This window comes from Sciurus carolinensis, chromosome 3, assembly GCF_902686445.1.
Source record: "Sciurus carolinensis chromosome 3, mSciCar1.2, whole genome shotgun sequence".
Taxonomy (NCBI): domain Eukaryota; kingdom Metazoa; phylum Chordata; class Mammalia; order Rodentia; family Sciuridae; genus Sciurus; species Sciurus carolinensis.
In genome coordinates, this window is record NC_062215.1 from 5,680,241 (window position 1) to 5,705,727 (window position 25,487).

At 44.5% G+C, this 25,487-nt stretch overlaps 1 protein-coding gene across 2 annotated transcripts in view; it reads right to left on the minus strand.

Annotated features, from left to right (window-relative positions):
* The window catches only part of Tmem94 (transmembrane protein 94), a 33,269-nt gene extending 32,245 nt beyond the window's left edge, over positions 1-1,024 (minus strand). For both annotated transcript variants that reach the window (XM_047543399.1, XM_047543397.1), the window contains exon 1: positions 909-1,024. The gene's annotated coding sequence lies outside the window, so the exon portion shown is untranslated. The remainder of the gene's footprint in view (positions 1-908) is intronic.
* Between the last annotated feature and the right edge of the window lie 24,463 nt (positions 1,025-25,487).

Genomic DNA, 25,487 nt, shown 5'->3' on the forward strand with positions numbered 1-25,487 from the left:
ATTCCCTCCAGTGCATAAAACCACATACCCGGAGGAAAACAATTCAGTGTACCGCTCCCTCCTCTTTTTCCCCAAGAGCCACAGAAAAACTCCGAAGAGAGGGTGGGATGGAGGAGCACGTGACCAAATCGATGAGCAAGCCAAAGCGCTGCCGTGGTTACACACCAATGAAAGGAGAGCAGGGCTTTGCTTGCATTTGGCACCCGGCACCGGCGGGGGGCTCATACCGTAGCATGCAAAGGACTGTGAGAACGGGGCTTTAGGGTGTGCGACAGAGGGACGAGGCCATAGCACCGAAAACTCTGTATAGGATGGCTAAGTACTGTGATCCTATGGTTGTTTCTAAGGAGTCTTAAAAAATTCTGGAATGGAAGGGGAGCAGGGAGCACGCTCCATACTGCAACGCCGCAGCTCTCGGCTGCGAGAAGCCCCTCGCACCTCCATCCGCCTGGGCACAGGGACGGGGTCAGCACGAGGGCCCGGGTCAGCAGCGGAGCGCGCGCGCGCGCGCGGGGACACAACGGTCTTCATTTGGGCCGGGTATGGGGACTCCCGGAGCCTATAATACTGGTGCCATCAGCGCTGGGCGCCCTCTGGCCCGGGGCCAGCCACGACAAACCTGGGTAGGGATTCTTTGTTGGAGAGAAGCTTTATTTCTGACGAGGGACCCCCATGGGGCCAAGCCAGGGCCGACAGCAAGAGTCCGAGGACGCAGGAGAAGGAAATGGCCAAGAGCTGGAGGCGAGAGCCAGTCCCTTGGCTCCCCTTAAGAAGGGCTGCCCCAAGACCATTCTCTGGTGCAGACCCCAGACTCCTCTCGCCTTGGCCAAGAATCCAGAGGACGCGGAAGGCCGAGTCCCACGCCCCCTTGCTCCCCACTTTCGGGCCGCGAGCCTTCCCGTACTTACCGGGGGCCGGGGGCCCGTCTTCCTCGCCCGCGTCCTTTCCCCCTCTCCCCTCCCAGCCCCCTCCTCACTTCATGTCCCCTCCTCCAGGGGTCGCGGCCATGTCCGTTACTGGCAACTCTAGGGGGGCTTGCCTACCTTCCGAGACAACCGAGGCTCTGGCCAACAAGCTAAAGTTCCGGACGCCGATTGGTGGAGATTCGAGACAGGCGGGGACTTCTGGCTTCCTATTGGCTGCGCGATGCGCTAGGCTGTAGCTTCAACCGCCCTTCTGGGAGCCTGGCGGAATTATGTGCGAGGTGATACCCGCGGGAGAGCTCGGAGCCACTGTCCTTACTTGGGCGTAATTCCCCGGCTCCTTCTGCTCGGGAGGCAAGAGCACGACCTTCACCCGGATTAGTTTTCCCACGGAATTATCCTGAAGTGCCCCATTTCTCCTACTTTGTTCTAGCTCCCGCCTGGTTACCAGAACAAATGCCTAGAGACACCTTGCACAGACAGAGACCTTGGAGTGAGTCCCTCGGGACTAATACGGCGTCCAAACCAAAGCTGGAGAATCTAAGGCAACACTGCAGTTTCCCCCTCAGCTCTGGTAAATTCTAAAGGGAAAAACGGGTTTAAATTTTTTTTGGATAATTAGGGAAATCGCCTGGGAGAGCTCCCTTGGGAAAACAAAGCAAGCCAGTGTCAGTGTTTACTTGTTTTCCCAGAGATCTAAGTCTGGAACACTTGTTTAAAAAAAAAAAAAAAAAAAAAAAAAAACTTTATAAAATCAGAACAGAACCATCATCGCTGGCCCTGGGAAGTAAGAGTCCCTTCCTTCCCCCTACTAATGAATGTAATCATGTAATTAAAATTCCTCTTCCTCAGTTGAACAAGAAGCTGACATTTTACTACTTAATCAAGTGTTTAAACCAGTTAATCTTTTGCCTAAACACCCATAGAATCATGTCACTTTCCACCACACCGAAATCTGCAGTTTAACAGGACATGGTGGTGCACATCTGTAATGCTAGCCACTCAGGAGGCTGAAGCACGATGATCACAAGTTCAAGGTCAGTCTGGGCAATTTAGCAAGAGCCTGTCTCAAAATAAAAAATAAAAAAGGCTAACAATGTTGCTCAGTGGTAAAGTGCCCCTGAGTTCAGTCCTCAGTATCAAAAGAAAAGAAAAATATCTGCAGTTCATTTTTGAAAGTAGACAAGTCTTCATCACTCCACCTGATCTTCAAAGCCCTTCATAAATTGACTCAGACATGTTTCCAGGCCTAACCGGACCCAGGCCAAACTACTCCTGCAGTGGCAGATTCACCACCATCCCTAAACATGTGGGAGACCTTCCCATCACTGCTCCTTTGCCCAGTGGCTCCCCACACATTTGAGGTTCTTTCCTAACAAGTCAGTGCTCAAGTCCATGTGGATCCTAAAGGTTCATCTCAAACACTGCCCTCACAAACATCTTCCCTGACCTACACTCATTGAATCTACATAGTGCAGTGTCTCCATTGCCACCTTTACAAAACCATGCTTTGTACAGCAATGTTATTTGTGAGAGACATAAAGCTCCCCAAAGGCAGTTGGTTTATCCTGGCAGTTTCCACAGCACCTTACTGTTTGTTGAACTGAACTGGTTGATTGCCTGTGTCTTAGGTCTTTCCTATTCATACCATGAAAGTTTCATGGTGCCTTTTGGAAATCAATGATCACTGGACAGGCTTCCTGCCCCTGTCCTGCTCCACATTGTGCCTAGGCTCCTCTGGTCACATTTGTCTGTCTACTCTATTGGACTTTATGAATGTCACATGATGAACTTGAGGTGAGTGCCTGCCAGTCTCAGGAGCTATGATTCACCCTCTGACCACACTCTCTGTCCATCCCCTCAGTCATAAAGCTTTGCTGAAGGAGTAAATCAAATTGCCCAAGTCAGAGGTGCTGATGCCCCCACTCTAAATGCATCCTGGTTAATCTTTTTGCAACTCTGAACCCTTAACCATGTCTTGCTGGAGTCTAGCAATCCCAGGTAGCAATACAATGCTTCTTCATTTTTTATGAAGCCTCCTGTGTCTCCCTACAAAGACAACTCTGGAGAGGACCACGACCTTCTGATAGAGATTTCACATCTGCTTCATCTACATCCTAACATTCCTACAAGGAAGAGCTCTCTCCTCCCTTCCCCCTGTGTCCTCAGCCCCTTCCCCTGCAGCCTCACATGCTATTTCCCATCTTGAGCCCTTAGCTCTGCTGTTTCCTATGTCAGAAATGCCCTTCTCACCTCCTTACTTTCTGATTGGCTCCTTATCAACCTTTAAGATCAGGTGGGCTCATTCCTACCCTGTTTTTTCATAATTCTCTGTGGATAATGTATCCCTTGCTTTCCACATTGTTAATATCTTTGACAGGAATAGAATATTAATAATGCATGAATATGCAGTCTCTTTCCCTCTTCCTGATTGCGGCGGGGGATTCTGGCATCCCTTGAGGCTTCCCACCATTGGGCAGAATCAGAATAGTAGCAAGAGGCAGGACTGAGAGCAACGGAGCCTTGAGTGATTTGACTTGCCTAGGATGGGATGGGCTGCTGCCAGCAGATGAGAAAGGAAGCTGGTTTGGAGTGGTACTAGGGATGAACCCTACATCTCCGCTCTTTCGTTACATTTTTGTTTTATTTTGAGACAGGGTCTTGTCAAACTGCACAGGCTAGCTTCAAACAGATGTGCACCTGCCTTCTTAGGCACCTGCCTAAGAAGGGAAGCCTTTTAAGAGAGGGAAGCAAGACGAAGCAGGAAGGTCTGGCATAGGGAAGAGTTGGAGAAAGTTTGGAGGGAGGGAAAAGAAAGGCTTTAGGGCAGAGTTAGAATGTTTTGACTGATTAGATAAAATACCTTTCCCCCTTATTCTGCTGCTATGAAACAATTTGAGAACCTAACAGGTAAAGACAGAATCCCCTTAGCAGCAGCAGAAGGACAAAAGAAATGAAATATAGGATTTTAAGCTTTCTTGTAAATAATTTAGGTAACTCTCCCTTTGGCATTTTTCTTAAGAGACTGCAATGAGATTTGAAGTTGATTTGCAATTATAGTTGGTTTCCAACTTAGGTTTCTTCATTTATGATTCTGTGTAGAAACTGGTACCCATTTTTCCTTGCTCTAATGTCTTTAGTTTCATCCTATTGAATCTTCCTGTCCATTCCCAGCTATATGAACATTCATGTTTCCAAAGAAAGGAAGGACGGAGAAGGAAGAAGAGAGGACCTTCAACATTAGACACCTTAGTCTATTTGCCACTCCTTTGTGAATAGCCAGCGAATTGACCCACAAGAGGATTCCCTTCAATGATCTGTCCGTAGCCAGTGCAGTAGCACCCAGCAACCTCACCCTAGCTGTTACAGTAAACAGAGTTATTGCTTCCTGTATAAGCCTGTGGAATATTTATGTGATTCAGCTGAAAAATGCAGTGTCACATGACTTTAGGAACATGTCTCAAATGTCCTTTAATAGCTTGGAATAAACTCTTTCAAAACCAGTCAACTACACGATGCCTCAATTGGCTAATCCACCAATCACCACGTATTTACTGAGGCCCTTGTGGTGCCAACATGGGGTTGCATGCTGGGCATTTGGTATTGCACAAAACTTAGAGGATCCCTGCCCTCCAGTCACTGATAACCCATTAGAGCAGATAAGCCCTTGAACAAATATCTATGTCATCACAAGTGTGCAAAGGGCTCCAAATGAGCAGCTGGAGTAGCTACAACAGCTTTGTGGTCTAGTGGTCTAATCTTGCTTGGGTGGCTAAGGCAAGTTGTCCCAAACAAGTAATTAAGGTTGAAATCTGAAAGATGACTATAAGTCACCCAGTGAAGAAGGAGAAAACAACATTCCAGACAGAGGGGGCAACATAAAGGTCTCAAGGAAAGAGGGTATGGGCTTGAAGAACTAAGGCGTATTCCAACATGACCAAAGCAGTTGAGGGAAAGAGTGACGTCTGGAGAAGTCAGGAGGCAGCCATGCAGGATGGCCGGTACCACATCAAAGACTTTGAACTTCATTCTGAGGATACTGAAAAACAATGGGAAGAGTTTAAGTGAAAGAGGGCCACACTCTGATTGGCATTTATAAAAATACTGAGTCTGGTTGCTGAGTAGAAAAGGCATTGAAGAGAAGGAAGAGTGACTTTGAGGAACTCCAGAGGAGACTGCAGTAGGCTGAGCAACCTGGGTCCCTTGCTAAAGTGGCAGCAGTCTGAATAGCAAGAAGTAGATATGTCCAAGAGCTCTTGAGGAGGTAGAACAAGCAAAATCTAGAGGCCTGTTGGACCTAAGTGTTAAGGAGAAAGGACCTCATGTCATCTCAGTTATAATGACAGAAACCACCTCTGTCCTGCTCCAAGGTACCCAGAAAAGGATCAAAGCAAAGTACTGGTTAACAATGCAGTGTCACATGCCTATAGTCCCAGCTACTTTGGAAGCTGAAGCAGAAGGATCACTTGAGCCCATTAGTTCAAGGCTAGTCTGAGCAATAGAGTCTCAAAAAAAAAAAAAAAAGAGGGAAAAGAAAAGCACTGAACATGTACCCCCTGGAGAACATTCTTGTTCATAAGACTACACTTCATCTAGACAGAGATAGGAGAAGTGAGTCAGAAAGCGCAAGTGATTCAGGCCTGATTCACATTTTTTGAACAAGGAGCATCGTGCTGAGCCACCTGCAAGCTGAAACAAGCTCCTCCTACCTCCCACCAGAGCATCCTGTGTCATTGCACCATCTTTTCCAGCAAGTCATTTTTTTAAAGGTGACTGGAGGAGATGGTGACCATTTAAAACCTCTAAGCTAAAATTCTTTGAACTCCACTGAGTTAAACCACAATTAGAATTAGAATCCCTCGCCAGAAAAAACAAGGTCAGGATCCATATGCTGCAAATGGCTGATACATTATCTGTTGTTGCAGTTAAAGTTTCAGATGCTTCCAGACTCTTTGAAAGCATGTACCAAAAGATCAAAGGAGGAGAACAGACATTTGACACAAAGAGGAAAGCAAATATAAGGAATTGCTTTTTAGGAGAGAAGATTTGATTTACTAATAAGCAAGAATATTAAATTGAAAATATTGTAGTATTTCTCACTTATTCACTTAGAGAAGAATAACATTTAATAATGAGAGGCCTTGGTGAGATTAACATGTTTATACATTACTGTACAGTGTGTGTTGTTACAGTATCTTTGTGGGGGACTCAGACCTCAGGTAATAAAAACCATGAAATGATAAACTCTTTGTCTTAATCATTCTCCCCCCCCACCTCTGTCTTATTCCTTTCATTATTTGGATTAAATCCAGAGCCTTACACATGCTAGGAAAGTACCTTATCACTGAGCTATATCCCTGGCCCTTTTTTAAAAATTTGTTTTGAGACAGGCCATTAAATTGCCCAGGTTGGCCTCAGTCTTGCGATTCTCCAGCCTCAGTCTCTTAAGTAGCCAGAATTACAAGCAAGTACCATCATGCCCCACTTCGATAATTTCTTTTTTTGTTTTGTTTAGTTTTTTTTTTTTTTTTTTTTTTTTTTGGTATGGGGGATTGAACCCAGGGGTGCTTAACCACTGAGCCACATCCCCAGCCCTTTTTATCTTTTTATGTTTTGAGACAGGATGTTGCTAAGTTGCTTAGGGCCTTGCTAAACTGCTGCAGCAGGTTTGAACTTGTAATCCTCTGCCTCAGTCTCCTGAGTTGCTGGAGTTACAGGCCTGCACCACAGTGCCCTGCTGATTATCTCTTTTTATGGTAATACAACTTTAGAAAAAAATTCGAAAGCTCTGTGTATCGGGTGTGTGTGTGTGGTGGGGGGGTATATTAGATATAGCAATGAATAAGTCAATAGAAATTCCTTTCCTCGTGGAGCTCACATTTTAATTGGTCTAGAGAGAGTCAAGATGGACTAGAAACAAATTAAAATAACTTATATGTCAGATGCTAAGTGGTATTCAGAAACTAAGGCAGGGGTGCCAGGCATGGTGGCGCATACCTATAATCCTAGCTACTCTGGCGACCGAGGCAGGAGTATCAAAAGTTTGAGGCCAGCTTCAGCAACTTAGCAAGGCCCCGTTTCAAAGTTAAAAAATAAAAAGGACTGGGGATGTGACTCAGTGGTAAAGCACCCCTTGGTTTAATCCCTGGTACCAGAAGAAAGAAAGAGAAGAAAAGAAGGGAGGGTCAGGGTAGGGTGGTGAGAGGGTGTCAAGGGCTGCATAGTCTGAGACAGGCATGTGGAGTTGAGGGAATGCTTGACATAGGGAACGTTACCCCAAATGCCACTTATGAGTACTTGTGCAGGCATGTCTGTGTGTGTGTGTGTGTGCGTGCGTGGATGTGTGTGTGTGCATGAGTGTTTGCAGATAGATATAGACACTGCAAGCTCTGAATGATTTTGCTCCAGGCCTTGGAAATATAATTCAGCCCCTACCTGTGACTTCTCTGGACAGTTCTCAACTTTATTAGAACACTCATTTAGAACCATGTGTTTTCCAGCACAGCCTCTCCTTTTGCAGGATTCACTGACCCATACCTTGAATGTCTCAGCAGAGTGGAGTATACCCTCTTATAATTCGAGCAGGAGCTTGCTATGTCCCAACTCGTAAACGTGTTTGATTTTTTGATTTATGTATTCAGGTGAGGACAAAACCTAGGGTGAGGCCATGGGAGTCAGGGGCTGAAATAATACCGACATTAGGGATCCTTAGCATCAAAGAAGTCAAACATCTCTCTGGGCCTGTACAAGCATCTGCAGTCCCAGCACTCAGGAGCCTGAATGAAGTGGGAGGATCTCTTGAGCCCAGGAATTTGAAACAACCTGGGTAACACAGAGAGATCCTGTCTCAAAAACAAAAATGAGGGCTTGGATTATAGCTCAGTGGTAGAGTGCTTGCCTAGCATGTGTGAGGCACTGGGTTCAAGTCTCACCTCCACATATAAATAAATAAAATAAAGGTCCATCAACAACTTAAGAAAAATAAAATCAAAGAAAGAGTCTTAGTGGCTGAGCTATCACACAGGTTCTCCATACAGGGTAATAGTAGGACCCGGAGCGGGGTGTAAGTTGTAGAGTTACAGATTATTGCCAGACGGCCTGAACCTTGAAAGAAGAGGGGGTCTTGAGTTAAGGGTGTAGTTCAGTGGTAGAGCCCTTGCTTAACATACCAGAGACCCTGAGCTTGGTACCAAACAGAAGAATTAAAAATAAAAATGAGGTAGTTTTCATGAGAAATGAGGCAGAATGGTCCAGAAGTAGCCACATTAAAAAAAAAAAAAAAAAATGTTCTACTTCACAATCCTGAGGTACCTGAGTTTGGGACAAGTGCTGCCTTCATCCAACAGTGGCAGAGGAAGTGACTTCTTGTGGGAATGCCACTTCCCAGGAAAAGGAAGGAGGTGGCAGGAAGATCCTCCGAAGACCTTGAAGTAGGTATTTTCTCCACAAAGAAGCAAAGGGCTTCCGAAGGGCCAGGGAAAGATCTGAAGGAGATGCAGTGGAGAGAGACCCTCTGAGGAAATGGCCCAGAGCGTGCAAAAGGGAAGTTGGTAACAGGTGTTGACATGAGGGGTTGTGATGAGGACCCCTGGAAAGTGAGGCCTGCTGAAATCATCCAAGGTGTCCATTCTCAAGTAACCAGTCCCTGTGTTTGGCATATTCTGTTGGCAAGAGTCATTTATTTATTTTTGTGGGGCTGGAGATTGTACCCAGAGCCCCAGCACACTAGGCAAGCACTCTACCATGGAACTATAAGCCTGGCAAGGGCATTTTGCCTTAAATTGTGAGCGCTATTTTTAGCATAAGGCGCCCCTTGGATATCTGCAACATGTCACAGTGATGTCTCAGAGGTAAGGACCTCTTCCTGGGCCCTGTGATTCAGTCAAGAGGTCCTACTGGGGAACTTTGGCTGTAAACACTGCCAACGAGGCAATTCTGACACTTTGGAAACGGGGGCACAACTATCCAGCACAATAGGAGCATCAGACCACGTCACAGTCTGCACTGCCAAACTGCAGTCACAGTCTGCAAAGTCTCAGTCTCTGGGTAGCAACGAACAGCCGTCCTAAGATTTGTTCACAATAGCCCTAAGTGAAAAACAACTCAAATATCCATCAACAGGAGAAGGGATAAACAGATGGTGGTATACCCAAACAAGGGAATACTAGTCAGCAATAAACATAAATGAACTACTGACACACATCTCAACATGAATGAATTGCACAGATACACTGAAGATAATCTGAATCAAGACATGGAAGATGATATGCCATTATAATCATTATCGCGTTCCCTCTGGCCGCAGAGAGAGACACGACAAACGTCTGAAGCTTTGGAAGTTTATTGTGCACAGTCTTCCTTTCTTTCCCTCTTTTCTATCCCCTTCTCTCTTTTCTTTCTTTCGCTCTCTTTCCCTCTGCTTAACTCTCGCCTGCTCCGGTCGCTCCGCTTCTCCCGCTCGGCTCACGCCTACTTCGGCCGCTCCGCTTCTCCCGCTCGGCTCACGTCCTCGCTCGCACTCTTCTTCCTCACTTCTTCTCTCAGCTTCTTCTTACTCCCAGCTTCCGCTTACTTACTCCCCCACCCACCAAGCTTATATACACTTCAACCAATCAGGGGAGAGCACACGAGGTAAACGCGCGGACAGCTGCAGGCATAGAATAGGTACACGAGGGGGGCATGCTCTAATCACATCGTTAACTAGCCAATCATTGGAATTCGCTGGTTGTTTACTGTATAGCTGGCTGCTTTTGGCTCAGTGCCAGGCGCCATCATGACCGTGCCCAAGGCTGGGGGTCCCGGGAACCCCGACATATCCCCCTTCTTTATTATTAAACTAAGGCTCGGGACCGTGTCTGTCTTAGGCTGAGTGGTCAGCATATGTCCTTACCCGTCATCAGAGCCTGCAGAGCATGCTGCAGCTCCTGTCTTAGGTTGGTACACAGCCACCTCCTTCGTTACCCGTCTTTGACTACCGGTCCAGCATCAAGAGCCATACTAATGGGGGGCTGTCGGCCTTTAGGGCGGTCATGGCCTGATGAAAGATAATTTGATCTCTCTATTGGCTAGCTCGTAGATGCATGCCAAAACGAATGAAGAGAAGGAGGCCAAGGCAGAGGAGTACCACCATAGCTCCTAAGCCTGCCCGCTGTTTGATAAATCTATAAGCAGAAGAAAAACCATGTAGCCATATTAAATACAGAAACAATATACATCCCAGTAGAGTTACAATACGGGCAACACAAACAGCTCTCAGGGAATAAACGCATCCCAGTCCCAAAAGTTCTTGCAAGGTATCCACTTGTTCTTGTAGTAAGTCCACTTTCTGATAGAGTCTCTATGGTCTGTAAGGCTGCAGCTGTATTTTCGGCCGAATGATCGTTGTTATGGTTGTGTCAATGCTGCTACTGCAAGGACTGTGTTGGCAATGATCACGGCTGTTGCAATGTCAAAGCCTCTTCTGTTTCTTGATAATGGCACTGGCAATTCTATATCTGCAACAGAAACTAGGACTGGTAGGAAGATAGAAATGTGCATCAAATTGCACGGGTGGCAAAAGAACCATTCCAGCATTGTGAGAGATAGCACATGGTTAGTGAACAGTTAAGAGGTGTTATTAGAAATGTTAGTTGGTAGAAACATAAAAGGGAGGAAATACACAAGCTGATGTGGGAGGAAAAGCAATATTACAGCTAGGGTCAGCAGAACGAGTTGCTCTACTCTGGGTCTGATTTGTAGTATGATTCCAACGGCAAAGTGCAAAAATTCCTCCTGTTAAAGCAAAGAAAGACTAGAGATATCCTTGTCACCAAAAACAGCATGACCTGAAAAATCATCAGTAGAATTGACAGGCTTGTAGAGGAATTAGTGAAAAACAAGAAAAGGAAGGATAAAAAATGTGTTAGTTAGAAGTAAAAAATATGGCCAGGCTAACAATGGCCCATAGGTTCCGGGTTTGCCTTTCCGTCTGAGTTTTTGTTATTGGAGGAAGGCTCAGGCTCGCCATTGCGAGGAGGAGCAGCATCACTTGCATGCTGTAAAACTCTGATTAGCCTTTCTGGAATCCAAACTGGAGTCTGTTGATCCTGTGGGAAAATACAAACAGACCCTCGGACCCAACAAAGGACTGGATCCGGTCCTTTCCAACAACCTGTCAGGATATCTTTCCATTTTGCCCATACTTGAGGAGTATCATGGGGATTATAATGTCGATCAGCTGCAGAGTGGCCGTCCCTATCCAGAGTTAAGAAATTTAGAATGAAAAGAACTAAATTAAGTTTATCTTTAGGAGACTTGTAGGAGGCTCCTATTCCCCCTTTTTGTTTATTTAGACAATTTTTTAAAGTAAGATGTGCTCTTTCCACAATGCCCTGTCCCTGAGGATTATAGGGGATGCCAGTGACTGATTGGATGTTAAATGTTTGTAAAAACAACCGGAAGCTTTTGGAAGTATAAACAGGACCATTATCTGTTTTAATAACTTTAGGTATGCCCCAGCCAGCAAATGCTTGTAGGCAGTGTTGAATGACATCTTTTACCTTTTCTCCAGAATGAGCGGAAGCCATAATAACCCCTGAAGCAGTGTCTACTGACACATGTACATACTTAACAGTACCAAATTCAGAAATATGGGTTACATCCATCTGCCAAATATGACCAGGCAGCAGTCCCCTGGGGTTAACTCCAAAGGATTGTACTGGGATTAAAGGAGCACAATGTTGACAATTTTTTACTATTTGTCGAGCCATACATTTAGATATAGGAAATTTTCTGCTCAAAGTAGTGGAATTTACATGGAATTTTTCATGAAAGAGTTTTGCTTGTTCCCCTATGGAAAAAACAAAAATTGATTTGGTGGCCATATCTACCAAGTCATTAGCATTGGCCAAAGGTCCTGGTAAATTAGAATGAGCTCTAATATGTCCTACATAGAATAGATGTTTATGCTGTAGGATAAGGTTTTGTAGCGTGGTAAAATAAGAAGCTACCGTGGACATGGAAGAAATATGGGGTACCATTTCAAGAACCTGTAAAGCGTTGACGATATATAAGCTATCAGATAGAAGATTGAATGGCTGATTATCTGCTAATTTAAAGGCTAATATTACAGCTGCAAGTTCAGTAACCTGTGCGGAGTTGGGTGGAACTATTATGGTGTGAAGTTGTTTACTGATAAGTACTGCACCTACTCCATTTTTGGAGCCATCAGTAAAAATGGTTACACAGTCTTTAAGAGGCTGGACACTAGTCACTTTTGGAAAAACTATGGGAGTATTTTTACAGAATTGAATCCAGGGATGTTGGGTTATCGAACTGAGCTGAAGTGGAACAATATAATACTGACCAATCATCATCATTATTAATTAGCCATTTAATTTGCTGAGTGGAATAAGGAGTTATAATAATAGACGGATGGATTCCAAAAACAGTAATGCAAGATTCTATTCCCTTGAATATTACCTGAGCAATAGCTTGGGGATATGATTGTAATGTTTTAGCTGGAGAGCTAGGGAGATTTATACTTTGCAGAGGTCCTCCTTGCCAAACTATGCCAAAAGGGGTATGTTTCTCTGAGATTATGATTAAACTTAATGGTTGAGTAGGATCACAACGATCAACGTAACACTGCTGAAGTCTATTCTCTACTAGCTGTAAGGATATCCGTGCTTCGGGAGTAAGTTTCCTAGGGGAATTCAAGTCAGGATTACCTTTTAATATATCGAATAAAGGTTTTAATTCCCCTGTGGATAATTTTAAATAGGATCTGATCCAGTTAATGTCACCTAAGAGTTTCTGAAAATCGTTCAAGGTATTCAATTGATCTGTCCTGATGGTCAACCTTGATGGTCTGACTGTAGTAGCAGTGAGCCTTGTACCCAGATATTCTTGGATCTCCTCTAATTGTAATTTTTCAGGGGCTATCGTTAGTCCTCTTTTTTCTAATGCTTGAGTTATAAATTGTAATGCTTCTAACAAAACTTCTTTTTCTGGATGGCAAATAAGTATGTCATCCATATAATGATAAATCAACAATCTCTTAAACTTTTGTCTAGTAGTTGTTAACGCTTTATCTACGTATATTTGACATATAGTAGGACTGTTAGCCATACCTTGAGGCAACACGGTCCATTCGAATCTCTGGTCAGGCTGAGTGTGATTAAGAGAGGGCAAAGTAAAGGCAAATCTCCAACAATCATTTTTGTGTAAGGGTATGGAGAAAAAGCAATCTTTTAAATCCAGAATAATAGTAGGCCAATTTTTTGGTAGCGCAGTGACAAGAGGGAGTCCACATTGGATGGGTCCCATAGGGTACATTTGTTCGTTTATGGCTCTTAAATCATGTAATAACCTCCATTTTCCTGATTTTTTCTTTGTTAAGAATATTGGAGTATTCCAAGGAGAAGTAGAATGTTGTAAATGACCTGCTTGTACCTGCTCTTGTACTAACTTATGAGCTGCCTCTAGCTTCTCTTTTGTTAGGGGCCACTATGGAATCCAGCGAGGCTTATCATCTTTCCATATTATAGGGATTGATGGTTTATCAGTGGCCCCTAGGAAAAACCCAATCCATGAGAATCATTTTTTGGTGGAAGTAAAGGCAGTGGTTGGGTAGATCCTTGACTATGTCTTCCTAATCCTTTTTTATCATCATAGTTCATATTTTGTAACATATTTCTTACAGGAGTCCCTTGGTAAGTCTGATCAGTGGTGAGTCTCATATCCATTTGCTGCAGGACGTCTCGTCCCCATAGGCTAATAGGAACATTACAGACATATGGCTGAAATATTCCTGTGCGTCCCTCTGTATCTTTCCACGATAATGAGGAAGCACTTTGATTGGGGCTTTCTGCTACTCCTAAGCCTCTCAAGCTCTGAGCTGCTGTGATCAATGGCCAGTGCTTTGGCCAGACCATTGCGCTAATAATACTTTTGTCTGCTCCCGTATCTAATAAACCTGTAAATTCCATATTTCCCATTTTTAATTTTAGGAGGGGCCTCTGTCCCATATCCATAGTAAGGTTTATTAAAGTGGTTCCTGTTGATCCAAAACCTCCTTGTCTTTTATTTGTATTTTTACTGGGCCACAAAGAATGTCGACTGGGTAATATAAGCATTTGTGCAATGCGATCCCCTGGAGAGATGACCGTAATTCCTTTTGGTGAAGAGACCAAGGCTTTTATTTGTCCAGTAAAATCAGGATCAATAACCCCTGGGTGTACTATAAGTCCTTTTAGTGTTGAGGAACCTCTACCTAGTAATAGTCCTACACTGTTCTGTGGGATTTTTTCATGCCAATCAGTATCAATCATCTGCACCCCCATATCTGGGGTTAGTATGAGTCTGGAGGTGGCACAGATGTCCAATCCGGCACTTCCTGAGGTGGCTCTGCGCTCCCCTTCTCTGTGGGAGGATACCACCGTCGGGGAACTTGTTGAATTACCCCGTATATTTGTTGCAGGCCCCGGGGAGGGCCCTGTCTCCCGTTTTTTTGAAGTTTAGGATTCAACCCTAGGAAATTATCCTCCCTATCTCTAATAGACTGACAGGCACTATTCCAATGACTTCCTCTTCTGCATCTTGGACATAGCCCAGGTCCGGTTCCCAAGTTATTCTTTGTATAGATGTTCCCACCTTGGGCAAAGGGTAGCCTTTTGTTTGGACAGGTGGCTTTTAGATGTCCCTTCTGTCCGCACACAAAACATGATCCTAAAGACTCTTCATTAGTTCTTGAAGGGAACCTCCCCTGGGCTTGTGCAAGTGCGGCAGACAACAAGGTGGTTTGTCTGTCTATGGCTGCTACAAAGGCACTGCTCTGCGCCGAAGTATCATTTACATCTCTACACACTTTTAAGTAGGTGGACAAGTCTTTGTTTCTCCATGGTCTTATGGCCTCCTTACACCATTTGTTGGCTTGTTCGTAAGCCAATTGTTTTACTAGGGGCATGGCTTGCTCTGCATCTCCGAAGATGCGTGATGCTGTCTGAATTAGCCTATCGACGAAGTCCGCGTAGGGTTCACTACTCCCTTGAGTTACCTTTGACAACTGGCCCTGCAAATCTCCTGCTCCTTGTAATGTTTTCCAGGCCTTGGTTGCAGCCACGGCAATTTGCGCATAGACTGCTGGATGATAATTAAGCTGTGCCTGAAGGGTTTCATAAGGTCCTACGCCCATAAGCATGTCCCTATCGACTTGGGGATTCCCTGCTGCTGCATTTCGGTGGGCGGTATCCGTAGATATTTCTTGCCATGATGTTTTCCACATAAGGTACTGTCCCCCAGACAGAGCGGCCCTAGCAAGATTAGTCCAGTCCTGGGGCACTAAGTTTAATGATGTCAAGGTATCTACTAAGGCTATAGTAAAAGCTGACTGAGGACCATATGTGCTAACTGCTTCTTTTAACTGTTTCACTATTTTGAAGTCTAAGGGTTGGTGGAATCTTTGATTTTGAGCATCCTCAAAAACAGGATACGCTACAGATCCAAGATGACTCCATTCTGAGCGTAATCCGAAACCGGACACTTCATGAGGGGGTTCCCTATTTATGGGAGGTGCACTAGGCAACACGGGCACTAGAGGGGGCTTTTCATCTAGTCTTAATTTTTGTACTCTTTTTTCCAGTTCCTCTCCTGATAATTCCCCTTCTGATAGTTCCTCATCTGAATTAGTTCCTTTTTCTGAATTTTGAGAAAGATATGAGCGTTCCTCTTTTATTTCTTCCAAAACCTGTCTTCCCTCAGCTAAAGGCTCGGTGAGTGAAGGTTTTTTGTTTTTATCTTGCAGACAGGATTTAATAAGAGACCAAATAGCCATAGTGCCTACTGGCAAAGGGTTTTGCCTATCTGCTATACGAAGGTCCTCCCCCAGCTGTTCCCACTGTAGGGTATTCAAAAGGCCCTCATCCAAAAACCAAGGGGAAACCCTTTCCACAGTATCGAGAAATACTTCAGCTGTTTTTTCCTTTAATGGCGTCCCATGGTTTTTTAATAGCTCCCTGAGGGGTTGCTGCATTCTGAATTTAGACGTTTCAGACCCCATTGTTACTAATTTGAATAGCTTCAGTTATGGCAGTTACAATAACAAACAGTGGCCAAGCTGCCAGGAGCAACGAGATTACTGAAAGGAAAACTATCTATCAAGTGTGCATTAAAATTTTTATAGCGGCTTTTCACGTGCTACCTATACCCTAATTGGACCGCTTCAAGCATGTTTCTACTTTCACTTTTAATTGGACTGCGTTCCACGCGTCAGGACCGCTGCTGGCGTATCCCGATACCGGACCACCTTCCGTGTGTCCTTGTTTTTATTTTAACCGGACCGCATCCCGCGTGTCCCCAGGACCGCTGATGGCGTATCCTGATACCCTTTAACTGGACCGCATTCCGCGTATCCCCAGGACTGCTGATGGCGTATCCTGATACCCTTTAACTTTTTTATAACCGGTTTAACTTATTAAAAAAATTTTTTTAGATATCTTACCTTGTTTTCTTTATAAAATTTTCATCTTCCCGGGTTTCGGCACCAGTTATCACGTTCCCTCTGGCCGCAGAGAGAGACACGACAAACGTCTGAAGCTTTGGAAGTTTATTGTGCACAGTCTTCCTTTCTTTCCCTCTTTTCTATCCCCTTCTCTCTTTTCTTTCTTTCGCTCTCTTTCCCTCTGCTTAACTCTCGCCTGCTCCAGTCGCTCCGCTTCTCCCGCTCGGCTCACACCTACTTCGGCCGCTCCGCTTCTCCCGCTCGGCTCACGTCCTCGCTCGCACTCTTCTTCCTCGCTTCTTCTCTCAGCTTCTTCTTACTCCCAGCTTCCGCTTACTTACTCCCCCACCCACCAAGCTTATATACACTTCAACCAATCAGGGGAGAGCACACGAGGTAAACGCGCGGACAGCTGCAGGCATAGAATAGGTACACGAGGGGGGCATGCTCTAATCACATCGTTAACTAGCCAATCATTGGAATTCGCTGGTTGTTTACTGTATAGCTGGCCGCTTTTGGCTCAGTGCCAGGCGCCATCATGACCGTGCCCAAGGCTGGGGGTCCCGGGAACCCCGACAAATCATGTTTCCGTTATACATTTTTTTTTTTCAAGCTGGGGTTGTGGCTCAGTGGTAGAGCACTTGCCTTGCATATGTGAGGCACTGGGTTTGATTCGCAGCATCACATATAAATAAATAAAAATAAAGGTCCATCAACAACTAAAAAAATACTTAAAACAAAAACATTTTTTCCCAGTGCATGCTATGCAGGCAAGTGCTATATCACTGAGCTATACCTTCAGCACCCGTCCCCCCACTTTTTAAAAAAATTTTGGAGGTACTAGGGATTTAACCCAGGTGCACTTTACCACTGAGCTACATCCCCAGCATTTTTTTTTTTTTTAACTTGAGACAGAGTTCACTAAATTGCTGAGTCTGGTCTCCTATCTGCTCAGCCTTTCCAGTCACTGGGATTATAGGAGGGTACCACCACACCCTGCTCCTTTAAAAAAAAAAAAAAATTGAGACAGTATCTTGCTAAATTGCTGAAGTTAACTTTGAACTTGTGATCCTCCAGTCTTAGTCTCCTGGGCAGCTGGGATTACAGGCGAGTACCACCAAGCCTGCCTTACAGTGATTGTTTATATATACCTTTGTGTCCTAACAGTGGCACCAAAACTCCTCTTGGGGAAGAAATTGTCTTCATTCTCTTACTGCATCGAAGCAGTAAGAGAATAAGCCCAAATACTCTGCATTAAAAAGTAGTCCTAAAATTTGGAATTGGAAGAGAAAGAGAGGAAATAGCGGAGAGGAAGGCTGAGTAATGTGGAGGGAAGCTGGAGCCTCACTCAGGGAAATGGCAGATGATTTTTAGGGGAAAAATACCTTGATATTGAGTTTGTCTCTATTGCTGCTTATGTTTCTACTGCATAAATTCCTGCATCTTCCCAAACCTTTTATAGAGATAACCACACAGAGCCTTTGAGGAAGTAGTTGGTTTAGTGGAAAGCAAGAAACAGGTATGTTGTTCACATCTCAGTCCATGCTGTTAGAACAGTGGGATTGTGGGAGAATCCCTCAAGTGACCAGTTTGACTGGGAACCAGCAACTACTTTAACAGAAAACCTTGCAGAGAAGTATTTTGAATGGGGTTTAAAATAACAATGTCTAGCAGTCATTGGACAAGGAGCCAAGACAACCCCCTGCCTTAAGTTACCTTTGTATAGTTATCACAGGGGTCTCTGAAACTGGAAGGAGGATCCCAAGTTTAAGGCCAGCCTGGGCAACCTTGTGAGACCCTGTCACAAAAGCCTGGGGATGTAGCTCAGTGGTAGCGCCCTCATTTAGCATGCATGAGGCCCTGGGTTCAATCCCCAACATTGCATAAATAAATAAAACAAAACCAGTTTGGCCTTACCTAGTAGGCAAGTTTGCTAATTTAGTGGAGGTAGCTTGCTTCCTCCTAGTATGGAATGTTGGTTCATCTCACAAGAGACACCCTAGTCAAAACTGGAAACAGTAAAACAGGAGGCGGCTAGGACTGTGGAAGGTGACAGTCATGCCTCCTGGAACATAAACTCTTACCTTGGCCCTTTATTCTTCCTCTCAGAAAGACTTTCTTCTGCTTCCCTCCCGCTGTCCTTCTCAACCCTGGCTAACTCCTCCACTGATTGACCCCTAACATGGGAGTGGGAAGGGCCTTCCCCTTCTCTGTTTGACACCTCCACTTGGAAGCTTGATAAGCAGTTCAGACGTATACATCCAGACCTCGCTCCAACCTCTTCCCTGTCAGAGCTTATCCTGTCCTCTTTGGAGTGAATGGCACTGCAGTACAACAGCTGCTCCATCTGGAAGCTGTCACCTTTGATTCTGTCCCTTTCCTCACTCCCTGTATTCAATTGTCAGCTAGTGCCCTGGGCTCTCACTCCAAACCACAACCCAGTTGCCTTCTTCTGTCATTTCCAAGTCTCCCAGCATGGTCCAGGCCACTATCAACACCTGCTGTACTATAGCAGGAGCTCCTAACTAGATATCTACTAGACATCGGCTGCTTCTGCATCTTCCTATACTCCTTCTCTACCTAAGAACCAAAAAGGGGTCTTTTTACCACAGAAGTCAGATCATATACTCACCCCCAACTTGAACTCCTTGAATGGCTTCCCATCACACTTAGACTAAAATCTCAAAATCTTCTTATGATGTATCAGTTATCTATTGCTGCATAACAAATTGCCCTAAAACTTGGTGGATTATAAACAATAAATATGTATTATCTGATAGTTTGTGTGGGTCAGAAATCTGGGGGCAGCTTAGTTACATGATTCTGGCCCTGGGGTCTCCCATGAGGCTGCAGTCAAGATGTTGGCCTGGGCTGTAATCATCAGAAGGCTTGGTTAGGACCGGAAGACCCAAGGTGTCCCTTTCACATGCCTGAAGAACTCATAATGTCTGTGGACAGGAGGCCTCAGTTCCTCATTACATGGATGCTTCATAGAATTGCTTGAGTGACCTTAGGACATGACTGCTAGCTCCTCCTAGAATAAATGATTTAAAGGAAAAACCAAACAGAATCCTCAGTGTCTTTTATGATCTATTCTTAGAAGTCACACAGTCATTTCATCAATATCCTATTGGATGCAAGATAGCCCTCCTTAATGGAGGATAGAACCACACAGGAGTCAATACCAAGAGGCAGGGGTCATTCAGGGCCATCTTGGAGGATCTGTCACCCATGGCTCCTGAGGCCCTTTCCTATATATCCAACCTTACTTCCTGCAACTCTCCCTGCTCCACGTGCTTCCACCATACTGGCCTTCTTTCTTTTTCTCCAACATGCCCAGCATGTTCCTGCTCCAGAACCTGTGCAGCAGCTATTCCACAGCCAGCATGCCTCTCCCTGAGAGGTTTTCAGAAGCAGAATGTCCCCTTCTCCAAAAGTGCTCCCCTGACTTCCAACCTAATGCACTCCCTTAGGCCAGCTTTTTATTTTTCAGAAGACTGATCTCCACCTCCATATTTTCTTGAGTGTTCATTTAGTGCCAGTCTTCTTCCACTAAGATGTGAACTTTGATGGAGACAGAAATTGGGTCCATTCTGGTTATTGCTGTTTCCCCAGCACTTAGAGCAGTGCCTGGCACAGTCGTATAAATTTGGTGAACAAGTGACTGAAAGGCTTTCCACTGTCCAATGCAGCATCCACAAGATGCCTGTAATCCCAGCAATTTGGGGGGACAGAGGCAGGAGGTGGCAAGTGTGAGACCAGCCTCAGCAACTTAGTGAGACCTTCAGCAGTTTAGCAAGCCCCTATCTCAAAATAAAAAATACAAAGGACTGTGGGGATATAACTCTGTAGGGATGTAGCTCAGTGGTTGAGTGCCCCTGGGTTCAATTAAAAAAAAAAAAAAAAGCCACCTTCTTCTGTCTTCGTGCTTGCTAAAATCTCCTTTGCTGTTTGTTTGTTTGTTTGTTCTTTTTCTGCAGTACTGGGCATTGAACCCAGGGGCACTCTACCACTGAGCTACATCCCCAGCCCTTTTTATTTTTTATTTTGAGACAGAGTCTCATTAAGTTGCTGAGTATGGCCTCTAATTTGTTAACCTCTTGCCTCAGCCTCCCAAGTCACTGAGATTACAGGCATGTGCCATCATGTCCAGCTGTTCTCACTCTTCTTATAGGAACTAGTATCCTAGAGCCAAGTGCAATGGCTCATCCTTATAATCCCAACTACTCAGGAGGCTGGGGCAGGAAGATCATGATCTTGAGGTCAGCCTGGACAGCAGAGCAAGACCCAGTCTCAAAAACAAAAAAAACAACTATTTTTCTCATTTCAGAGATGAAAAAACTGAGGCCCAGAGTCTAAGTAACTTGCCATCATGTCTCACAGTTGGTACGTGCAAGAGCAGGATTTCAACCAGCCAGTCTGTAGAGGTTGGAGTCTTCATCTGTCTGTCTATCTATCTATCTATCTATCTATCTATCTATCTATCTAAAAAACAGCTTTATTGTGATATAACTCACATATCATAAAACTTCCCCATTTAAAGTATACCATTCAATGACTCTTAGTATATTCACAGAGTTGTGTGGCCAACAACACAACCAATTTTAGGATATTTTCATTACCCCAAAAAGAAACCTTCACCCTTTAGTGATCATTTCCATTTCCCTCAACCTTCTTCCTCACCCAGGCAACCACTAATCCACTTCATGTGTTTATGGCTTTATCTGTACTGAACATTTCATGTAATGGAATCATACAATACCCGCTTCTGTGACTGCCTTCTTTCACATAGCATGGTGTTTTCAAGGTTCATCCATGCTGTAGCATATATCAGGGCTACATTTCTTTTTTGTTGAATAATATGCTATGACATGGAGAGATCAGGTTTTGTTTACCCATTCATCCATTGACGAACTACTTGGGCTGTTTCCACTTTTTGGCTCTTATGAATCATGCTGCTGTGAGCATTCATGTAGCAGTGTTTGTATGGACATGTATTTGTATTTCTCTCAGGTAGATGCCTGGGAGTGGAATCGCTGGCTCATGTGGGCACAAAGCCCAGGTTCTTAATTGCTTTGTTCTACTGCCTCCTGGAGTAAGTGAATCCATCACCAGTTTGGCCTGAGAATCTTGGTTAGCACAGTTAGCACCTGCCTGACCCCAGCAACTGATCACTTTTGGGGTACACTAAAATCTGAGAGGTGGCCTCTGAGAAGACTTGATGGAAGACGCTCTCAGAGGAAATAGGCAAGCCTGTTGTTGATGTTCTAAGAGAAGTAATGGGTCTGTGTCAGTTCCCTGCCTCATTTTGCCCAGCACCCCTTCTGATCAAGAGCAGGACTTTGCAAGGTGGCAGGTTGGTGTTTAGAGGTCCTGTCAAAACCTGGGAGTATAATATTCCTTTTGAGAACAATTGGTCGCTACATGGTCAAGTGTAACTGAGGGCTCATTAGTTCCTTTCCTAACCCTTCAGCATATGCTTGTGCCACCTCATCAGCCCCTTAGGACTGGGTCTATGTCCACTTGCAATGATGGCTTTCTTCCTGGACTGCCTGTCCGTCTTCCAGGATTGGCATGCATAGATGAATGGAAGTAGACAAGTGTGCCTCAGAGAAAAGGCAGGAAGGTCTGAGACAGGGCTGCTTTGAAATGTGTACATTGATCACATGACTTAGTGGTGCCAGATGTCCCAACTGTCCATATTCCTTCATCTTTGCCACCTTTTCCAGGGGGGTAGGCTTACGGGCCAGCTGGCACAGTAATGGCTGCATGATCCATGTCGGCTAATAAACACAGGATTCCCTCATTGGGGAAGAATGACACATGTGCTCAGGAGGAGACAACCCTGCCTGGAGCAGTTTGCCTTGCGGGGAAAAGGCCAACGAACACAGGTTGTTGCCTTGGTTTTCTTTTGATTTTATCATGGGGTGTGGTTAGTGTACTGTCCAGGATCAAATGAACTTTAGAACTACCTGAATGTCTTTATTGGACCAAAGTTCAGATCTGTTTGCCGTGCTGGTAATAAACCCTTGAAATTAACACACATTTCTTTTTATTTTATTTTTTTAGTTGTGAATGGACCTTTATTTAATGTATTTATGTGTGGTGCTGAGGAGCAAACCCAGGGCCTCACACATGCAAGGCAAGCACTCTACCACTGAGCTGCAACCCCAGCCCCTGAAATGACACACATTTCTTTGGGGTCCTCCAGAGTTTTTCCCCAGTGACCTCTCTTCTTAAGCCATTCCTGTGAAGTGAGCTGCAGATTTAGCAACATCGTATCTGTCTTCTGAAAGGCAGAAATGTGGGACAACCAAGTTAAGTGGTTTTACTGAGGATCACACAGTAAAAGGACTACAGGCTGAAGCCGAAAATAAACTCTGAGCTTGTCACTCCACACCCTTTTCACAGCCGGAGGTACTAGGCTGCCTTTCCATTGCTCTCTGGTTTGCAAGAAGAGGGTACACACTTTTTAGGGAGCAGATACCTGCTGCACCCACCCCTGAAGATCCCCGCTGATTGAATGTGCCATTTCAGCCTCTTGACTAGAAGGGAAAATCCCAGCTTAACTTGAAGGTACAGTATGCCACCCTGGGTTTTGTTGTTGCTGTTGTTTGTTTGCTTATTTTTGGTGCTAGGGACTGAAGCCCAACCCTTATTATTTTTTCTTTTGAAATAGGGTCTTGCTAAGTCACCCAGGTTGACTTTGATCTTGTGGTCCTCCTGTCTCAGACTCCTGAGTAGCTAGGATGACAGACACATGCCATTGTACCTGGCCAACATTGTTTTCTTTATCCCTGATAGGCAACCAGGCTATTCTAGGATTGCAGGGGAGCAATTTGGAGAAAGATATTAATCTGTGGGCCACAGATTTTCAAACAGAAGCAAAAAATTTAAGGCCAAATTTACTTGACTGGAAAAAGAAATCTATATTGTTATTATATATGTATTAATATAATAAATATATATCATTATATATAATATTATATATCATTAAACAAGAAAATATGCCAGTGCAATGGCACATGCCCATAATCCCAGCTATTCAGAAGGCTGAGGCAGGAGGATTGCAAGGTTGAGGCCAGCCTGAGAAACTTAGTGAGACCCTGTCTCAAAATAAAATATAAAAAGGACTGGGGAGATAGCTCATTGGTAATGTTTGCCTAGCTTGCATAAATTCCTGGGTTTAATCAGAAGAATTATGCATAAGTGGCCATCTAAGATGAAAAATTATGTTCCTCTAAGATAACTGCTTGGATTACCTTTGTGGCATGTGTTTTCAATGGGGCGACTATATTTCCCCTAAAAAGGGAAAAAACTGGTTCTTGGAAGATGAAAACTTTTCAGATGTTACAATAATCTGTGACCCTCCAAAGCTCAACTCTACCCAACAAAATCTTATTTCTAAGTATTTAGAGTCTTTCATTAAGGAGAATTCAATTTGCTTTTTCTCTCTGGGGGAACATAATGAAAACATTTTAAAGGTTAAGGAAACTGCTCTATGAGAACATGTGCTTTCTCAAAGAAGGCTTCTGGCAGCCAGTATACATCCTTAGCTCAGATCTTTTCTAAGACTCTTAACTATGAATTGGGAGCCAGATGTCCAGCGTCATAACATTGGAATGAGTGCTGTCCTGCACAATGAGGGGCTTGGGCTTTCTTGGGTGGAGACAGGTAGGCACTGGGAGAGAACAAGTTCCTCTGGCTCAGGCTGTCCCTGTCATCTGTGCTTCTTAGCTCCCTGGCTCATTCCAGTGGATGCTCCAGCTTGCATGTGGCTAATTTCAAGAGCATGATGAATGCAAACTTGGAAGAGGAAAACGGAAGAAATCTCTCTCACATTTTGTTCTAGTGCCAACACTGACTCACCATGACCCTCATTGTTTAAAATGAAGTATATGTCCGCAAATACTCTACCCTAGACAGCCTGCAGATCTAGAACTCTGCTTGCTGCTGCTCCCCAGGGTCTATTCTTCAAAGGCAACCCTGAGCTGCCTGTTTGGGAGTGTGGAGAGGGAGTTTATTGCATACCAGGACTAGAAGAAGGCAAGACCCTTGTTTGCTCAAATGCAATAATGCAAGTGAAGATACATTTGAACTGCAAAGCATATAAAGTATATTCTTATAAAGTTTTCCCTTTACAGTGTGAATAAGCTACATGAAGAAAGGCAGGTTTATTTAAGGATGATTACCAGATTCCTGCTTTGATTGTCACCCTAAAAAGTTGACATAATTGATGACTGTTTATGAAACTCCTTTTCTCTCTTGGGGAGGCTCTTGTGAGCGTGTGTGATGTATCATCAGCTGTTATTCCACCTGGCCTCTGCAGCTGCATCTCAAGTTGCAGGCTCATATGGTTGTTTTTCATTGCAATTCTGTCCTTTCTTCTTGTGTCCATAGAAACTACCAGTAATGCAGGGGCTTGTCCTTTTGTGGGGCTGCTAGAGTTCCCACAGCTTTGCTCTGAGCCAGAAATAGGACTGGTGTGTCTCCTGGTAGTGTCTTCTACTCCCATCCAAAAGGGTCCCATTGCCATTTGAATACTGCTTCTGATGTGTCCCACTGGGAGGGTCCTTGCTCAGAATTTGGTAATGGGAGATCAGATGCCTCATACTTTGATAGCCAGTCATTCTCTAGAAATGCTCTGTGCCCGCAGCATGAAAAGCATACACCCAGCATTGGGGGTGTAGATCAGTAGTAGAGTGCTTGCCTAGCATGGATGAGGCCCTGGGTTTGATCCCCAGCACCACCATCACTACCACACCACCACCCCCAAAAAAAAGAAAATCAAAAAAAGAAAGAGAAAAGCATGCACCCAGATTTGTTATTAGATAAAGAGCACACATAGCGTGTACTTTATTACTTTAGTGCCTTTTAGGGGTTTGGTTTGGTTAACATAGTTTGTGAGAAAGTTCCTAATATGTTTGCTGCAGTTTAATACTCCAGTGTTCTCATAGCCACAGAGGCAGTAGGTTGTAGGGGCTACAAGCTGTGGTTAGTCACATAGACCCAGGTTTGAATTCTACATCACATACTCACTGGCTATTGAAACTACCTCTAAGCCTCAGTTTCCTCATCTGTAGACT